This window comes from Bos indicus, chromosome 10, assembly GCF_029378745.1.
Source record: "Bos indicus isolate NIAB-ARS_2022 breed Sahiwal x Tharparkar chromosome 10, NIAB-ARS_B.indTharparkar_mat_pri_1.0, whole genome shotgun sequence".
NCBI classification, from domain to species: Eukaryota; Metazoa; Chordata; class Mammalia; order Artiodactyla; family Bovidae; genus Bos; species Bos indicus.
The window spans coordinates 15,750,347-15,757,666 of record NC_091769.1 but is presented as its reverse complement, the minus strand read 5'-3'; the positions used below and the strand labels follow the sequence as shown (position 1 = coordinate 15,757,666).

Sequence of the window (7,320 nt, the reverse complement as noted above, 5' to 3'; positions counted from 1 at the left end):
TAATATGATGAAATAGAAAGTATATATCACCTCTCCTATGAAGTATTTTCTGCCGAAAAATGTTTAACTTCTAGGTAAAAGGAAGTAGAAGAGATGAAGAAACAACTCACACTGCTGTGAGGAAGCAAACAGATAAATCTAGACGGTGCTTCAACAAGTGAATGGTAAGGTAGCTGAAGATGAAACATGTAGGGACTTCCCTGGTGGTTCAGTGGTTAAGACTTCGCCTTTTTTGCAGAGAGTGCAGCTTTGATCCCTGATCAGGGAACAAAGATCCTACAGCCTTGTGGCCAAAAAAAAAAAAAAACCCAAAACATAAAAAACAGAAGCAATATTATAACAAATTCAATAAAGACTTTTAAAATGGTACACATAAAAAAGATGAAACATACAATGAAATAACATGAATAAACCAGGTATAAAGATATTTTGGAAACAGTTGGAAAATCTTAAGTAACTTCTAGATATTAGATTATACGAAGAAATTATTGTTAATATTGTTAGAGATGATAATGTTTTCTGGTTATGTAGGAAAAGGTGTTAACTTTAGAGATGCCTTCTGATATTTAGGGTGAAATATGATAATATCTGTTTTATAACATCTTAACAAGATCAGTGTGGCAAATATGGTCAACATTAACAATTGTTAACTCTAGCTTATTTGATGAACTATTCAATTTGTTCTTTTTTTATGTTAAAAATTTTATCATGGAAATTAGGGGGAAGCATTTCAGGTTAAGAACGTATCCCTTTTGTCTCATACAGTTCAGCATAAAAATAACAAATAACCCAATCAAAAAATGGGCCGTAGACCTCAATAGACACTTATTTCAAAGAGGAAATGCAGGTGTCCAAACTGCACGTGAAAAGATGTTCAACATCGCTAATCATCAGAGAAACGCAGAACAAAACCACGTTGGGATATCATCTCATATCTGTCAGAATGGCAATCATCCAAAAGAACACAAATAACACACGTTGGGAAGATGTGGAGAAAAGGGCACCATTGTACCCTGTGGGTGGGAATGTAAATTGGTAAAGCCACTGTGGAAAACAATATGGCAGTTTCTCAAAAAACTAAAAATACAGCTACCATATGACCCAGCAATTCCACTCCTGGGTATAGATCCACTTCTAGCTATATCTACAGATGTAGAAAATAAACTTATGGTCACCGGGGGGAAGAAGGAGAAGGGATAAATTGGGAGATTGGAATTTACAAACACACACTACTATATAAAATAGATAACTAATAACGACCTACTGTATGGCACTGGGAACTCTACTCAGTACTCTGTAGTGGCCTATATGGAGAAAGAATCTAAAAAAGATGGATATATGTGTATGTTTAATGGATTCACTTGGCTCTATACCTAAAACTAACACAACATTGTAAATCAACTATACTGCTATAAAAATTAAAAGACTAATTCAAAAAGATACATGCACCTCAATATTCATAACAGCATTATTTACAATTGCCAAGATATGGCATATGGAACGTGCCAAGATATTTGTTGACATCCATCAACAAATAAATGTATAAAGAAGATGTGGTATACATACGCACAATGCTATACTACTCAGCCATTTAAAAAAGAATGAAATTTTGCCATTTGCAGCAAGATGGATGGACTTGGAGGGCATTATGCTAAAGTTAAAGAAGTCAGACAGAGAAAGACGAATACTGTATGGTATCACTTATATATGGAATCTAAAAATATACAAACTAGTGAATACTATAAGAAAAAGGACAGACTGACAGACATAGAGAATAAACTAGTGGTTACCCGTGGGGCGAGAGAAGGGAGGGCCAACATAGGGGTAGGGATTAAGAAGTATAAACCAGTAGGTATAAATTAAGCTACAAGGATATATTATACAACACAGGGAATGCAGGCAATGTTTTATAATAAGTGGAGTGTAACCTTTAATAGTTGTGCATCCTATGTTGTATACCTGTGACTTATATTGTGCATCAATATATACTTTATATACTTCTATTTAACGTATAGAAGTATACTTTAAGAATATATCCCTGTTTGCCCTGAAGACATACTTGTATGAAGAACAAATTAAGGAAAGTTCCTGGATAGGAGGTCAAAATCTACAAGGACCAGCCAGCAGCACCACTAGAATGACCAGCAAAGAAGGAGGCTGGACCAAGAGCCCCACACTAAGATGGAAGATCACCAAAGTGCGTTGCTCTGAGCCAACCTACAAATTCTTGGCAGAGGAAATGGAGGGGAAAAAGTGGCATAAGATGATGGAGCATGTTCTGTGCAGGGAGGAAGACACTGAACGCCTGCCGTGACTGGGATGGTAAGATGAGAGTGATGGCTAGAAAACTGGAGGCTTCACCTGGGCACTTCTACCCATACCACGAAGTCAAGGAGGACGCAGTGAAGCAGGACATCTCCCTGCAGGGACTCTCAGAGGAAACTGATGGACTTAGTCACTCTTCCTGATTTTCCAGCATTTCCAGGAAGGCTGTTAAATTACAAAGCTTCCCTGTTAAATTACAAAGATAAACCACCTTCATAAATTGGAGAATTCAATATTGTGACATTGATCTTTCCCAAGACAATCCAAAAACAGGCCCACAAATGTATTGTCCCCTGACATTTAAAAAAATTAGTTGTTTCTGGGGTATTGATAATGTACTGTTTCTTAATCTGGATGCCGTTTATATGGAAGAGTTGCGTTTGTGAAAATCTAACAAGCTGTTCATTTATTATATGTGTAATTTTGTGTTTATATACTGCAGTGAACATTTTTTAATCCCTTTTAAAAATTCAAATGATGTTTTACAAGATTAAACTGCTATTATTCAAAGTAATTGAGTAATATATTTTTAACACTTTCTGTTAGTTCTTGGGTTGCTTTCACAGGTACTAACTTGATAGACAGGCATTGTTAACAGGTGGAGATACAAGTGCCATATTGGTGAGTTACTCTTGGTCTTCGGGTAGTTGCTCTTCGGTCTCTTAATAATTGTTGGGTTACTTGTTGGATCCCACAAGTATGTGCTGACCCACTCTATTCCCTTAGCCCATTTGGAAACTTCCAGAAATAACACTTCTTTTAGAACCATTCGTGAGATAGCTTCTGCCTCCTGTTTTAAAATATCTTAAAATTTATTTTAATTGAGTAGTGTCTAGGGAGAGACAGATGTAGGCCTGGGAAGAGAAATAACTTGGGTAAGAGGAAAAAGCATCCTTCATCCTCCAAACTTGAAATAGAGTGATATAAATAGATACAAATAGATAATTTTAATTCCATAAATAATATACTACCTTTATTTGATAAGTGATTTTAGTACATTACCTGGTTGAAGCCTTTTGCCAGAAGTACTGTAGGATAGAGCGGCTCTCTCTTTAGGTGGAGAGGACTGATTTTACCTACTGTCCATGGTGTCTTTTTATATCCAGTCAACACTGCCATCCGTCTCTGATATGGTCAGTGCAAGAAAGAAGTACAGTGATTTTCAGTCAGGACCTAACTGAAAACATGCTTCCTTGTTCTTAAAAGAAACAAAAAGGAAATTCTGCCTTCAAACAGAGAAAGTAATGTAAGTACATCCCAAAAAATTCAAATGGAGCACCTCTGCTCCCGTTTCTAAGCATTAACCACTCAACAGTTTGCCATGAACATATTTCCTAAATGATTTATGAGTGCACACACAAATGTGTATGCAGATTGTTTTCTTATATTTATTTTACAAGATAAAATCACACGATGCATGCTGCTCTGCAACTTGTCATCTTCTCCCCAGTATATTCCAGCCTTATTCCCAAGCCAATGCACATAACCTACCTCCTTCTTCCTGGTGGCTAGTTTTCTTCAATGTGGAACACCAATAAAGTTGTTTTTCTTCCAGTTTTACTGACATACAATTAACATACAGCACTGTATAAATTTAAGGTGTGGAAGCACAATGATTTGACTTTCATACATATGAAATGATTATCACAGTAAACTTAGTGATCATATGGGTAACAATAGTAGAGAAATAGAAAAAAAATATTTTTCTTATGATGAGAACTCTTGGGATTTATTCTCTAAACTCTTATATAAATTAAAGCAGTGTTAATGACATTTATTACATCCGTAGTACATTACATCTCTAGTACTTATAACTGAAAGTGTGTACCTTTTGACTATCTTCTTCCAGTCCTCCCTCCCCATACCTCTGCCTCTGGTAACTACAATAAAGTTCTTAACTCTACTGTTAGATTCAGGTTGTCTAGATGGACAACTATCACAAATATTATCAATGTTCAGCAATAAGCTTTCCTTGTTTTGCAAATCTGTGCCATTATGTTAATGTACCAAATTCTTAGAAATGGCCTTGTTCGATCAGAGGACATTGCATTTAAAATTTTGTTTATAAGGTCAAATGATCTTCCAAAAATTTGTACCAATATACCTTCCAACAAACACAGATGCTAGTGTTCTAGTAGTGGGACCTTCCTGTTTGGTGCTCCACTTTCAGAAAGCTAATGCATGTTCAATCATTCAACAACAACTGCCTTTGTTTTGACTGACCTTGAAGTTTAAGCCTCACAGGTGTGGCAAAAGGCCAAATTTTAAGTGGTCAGTGGATGACGTTTCTGTAACCTAGTCTTTTTTTTTTTTTTTTTTTTGAGCTTACGTCACAGCAATTTAACAGAAAACAATAATAATTTGAGGAGTCCTGTTCACAGATGGCAATCACAGCAACCCCCTTCTGGTGAGCGCTGTCAGAGGGGATGGGTGTGACATCCTCAATCTGCCCAATCTTCATTCCTGAGCAAGCAGGCTTCTGAGGGCTGATTGAGACCCCTGGCCAGGAGTCTTGGTCCTATTTCCTCCTGTGGCCTGGAGTTTGCTGTGGACAGCAATGACACCCAGCTCCATGACCTCTGGGCTACATCCCAGGCAGCCAACATAGCAGCATATGGAGATGATTCATCTCAGTCAGTCTTCACCTTCATCCCACCAGTTACACAGGAGATGGCTTCCTTGCCAGAAGGATCAGTGACGTGCACAAAAGTGTCATTGCAGAGTGCACAGATGTGGCAACACCACATACTTGTTCTCTCCAGCCACCTGAGGGCCAAACCTGAAGGAGAAAATGGCCTGTTCTTCCTTCTTTCATTCCCCTTGTGAAGTATCACTTCTTCACATCTTTTTCAGACTTTGCCATCAGAAAGCTGTAACCTATTCTTTAAACATTATCTTTCAGGCTTGGATGTCTTTTATTTTACTGTTTTGAAAATAAAAACAGGCAAAGGTGTTCATCAAACTTTCACAAATGACTTTATCTCAATGCTTGAGTCTGGCCACAAATCATTATTTATAGATCATGCCATTGGTTTGAGGGCAACATATGATGCATGAAAAACACCATCATTCTCTTTTACAACTGTCTGTTTCAGCACAAAATCGCCAAAAGACAATAGCTTGGTTGTCAGTAACACTATGTATTGATTTTTTAGTTATTTAACTCACACGGGGTACAGTTTTAGCAGGATAATATACTTTCCAAGCCTCTTGTTTCATTACATATTCAAGGGTTTGGATCCCCCAACTATCTTGGACACTTCAAATTTCAACTCTGGAACCCCAAATCTAGGGCTTTCTGATTTACATCACACAGGTGTGGCAGCAGCCTCGGGGATCTTCAGAAACCTAAGTCTCTGCTATGTTCTTTAAAAATTGCAAAATTTCTACATTCACCATGTGTTTAGTTGTAAAACACTCTACGGTGACTTATATAAAGGACATTCCCTAATAGCATTTGCTGTTGTCATCAAACAAATGCTCTGTTTGAGTCAGAGAAAGGTGGTCAGTTTAGGGAGGAGAGGACATCAGTATAAAGAGGCGGCCATGCTTCTAGGCTGAAGCCTCCTAGTCTGAGAGCCAGTTTCAGCATCAATAAGAAATGGCTGGCTTCTCCATCCCTCCAGAAAAGACTCAGCCAGTGAGAAACCAGCCTTCTGTGAGATCATGGTGTGCTGCTCTCCGAGGGGCTCAGGTAGGGTGGCTCACCACCTGGGTTTGCCTGAACTGTCCCAATTTTAGCACTGAATGTCCTGTATCCTGGAAAACCCGAGTCCCTGGAAAACTCATAGGATTGCTCACTTTAGCAGTGCTTACAGGCTCAATACACCTACTACTTTGTCATTTTGTAGAAATGACAAAACGGTTATTAAAAATTGTGGTACATTTTAATATTTACTTATAACTTTTTTCAAAAGTTTTATTGGAGTATAGTTGATTTACAATGTGATGTTAGTTTCTGCTTTGGGTATACACCTATTTTAAATACCTCAAATGTACAATCCATTATGCTTGCGCTAATCACAAGAAAATTTCAGATTTTTAAACAAAATTAATGTACATGTAGCAGTCCAGTAATGACACAAGTCAAAAATTGTAAGGTGAACATCTTCCTTCATTCCTGCTGGTCTATCTCTGTGGCCACAAGTGTAGCCTCATATATGGCAGATCTGTGAATACGAGGTCTGGGCCATGATAGGCCGGCCGGTGGGTGAGGCCGGGAGTGAGTCAGTGGTTGTCTCACCGTTAAAGTCACAAAATGCAAGTAACTTGGGAGGGTGGATTACCAAGGGTGAAGGAAGCAGGCAACAGGGAAACATTGAAGAGAATTTTAAAATATTAAAACTGACTAAAAGCTGATCTGCTTTCTGTTATCACTACTTTTGACAATTCTAAAAAATGTCAATGATAAAATACTCTTCTCCAGGGGGAGAGAAGCATTGGGAGTTTGGGATTACCAGATTCAAACTATTATATTAATATCTAGGATGGATTAAACAACAAGTTCCTACAGTATAGCACAGGGAACTATATTTAGTATCCTGTGATAAACTAATGGAAAAGAATCTGATTTATATATATATAGTGGTGGTGATGGTGGTTTATTCACCAAGTCATGTCTGACTTGCAACCCCATGGATTGTAGCCCGTCAGGCTCCTCTGTCCATGGGATTTCCCAGTCAAGAATACTGGAGTGGGTTGCCATTTCTTCTCCAGGGATCTTGCTGACCCAAGAAGACTGTATGTATATGTGCTGGAAAATCCCATGAACGGAGGAGCCTGGTAGGCTGCAGTCCATGGGGTCGCTAAGAGTCGGACACGACTGAGCGACTCACTTTCACTTTTCACTTTCATGCATTGGAGAGGGAAATGGCAACCCACTCCAGTGTTCTTGCCTGGAGAGTCCCAGGGACGGTGGAACCTGATGGGCTGCCGTCTATGGGGTCGCACAAAGTCGGATACGACTGAAGCAACTTAGCAGCAGCATGTGTATAT

General features: G+C 38.4%; 1 pseudogene; it reads right to left on the bottom strand.

The window, feature by feature from the left end:
• Positions 1–533: 533 nt before the first annotated feature.
• Positions 534–6,331, bottom strand: LOC109564185 (small ribosomal subunit protein uS11-like; annotated as a pseudogene).
• Between the last annotated feature and the right edge of the window lie 989 nt (positions 6,332–7,320).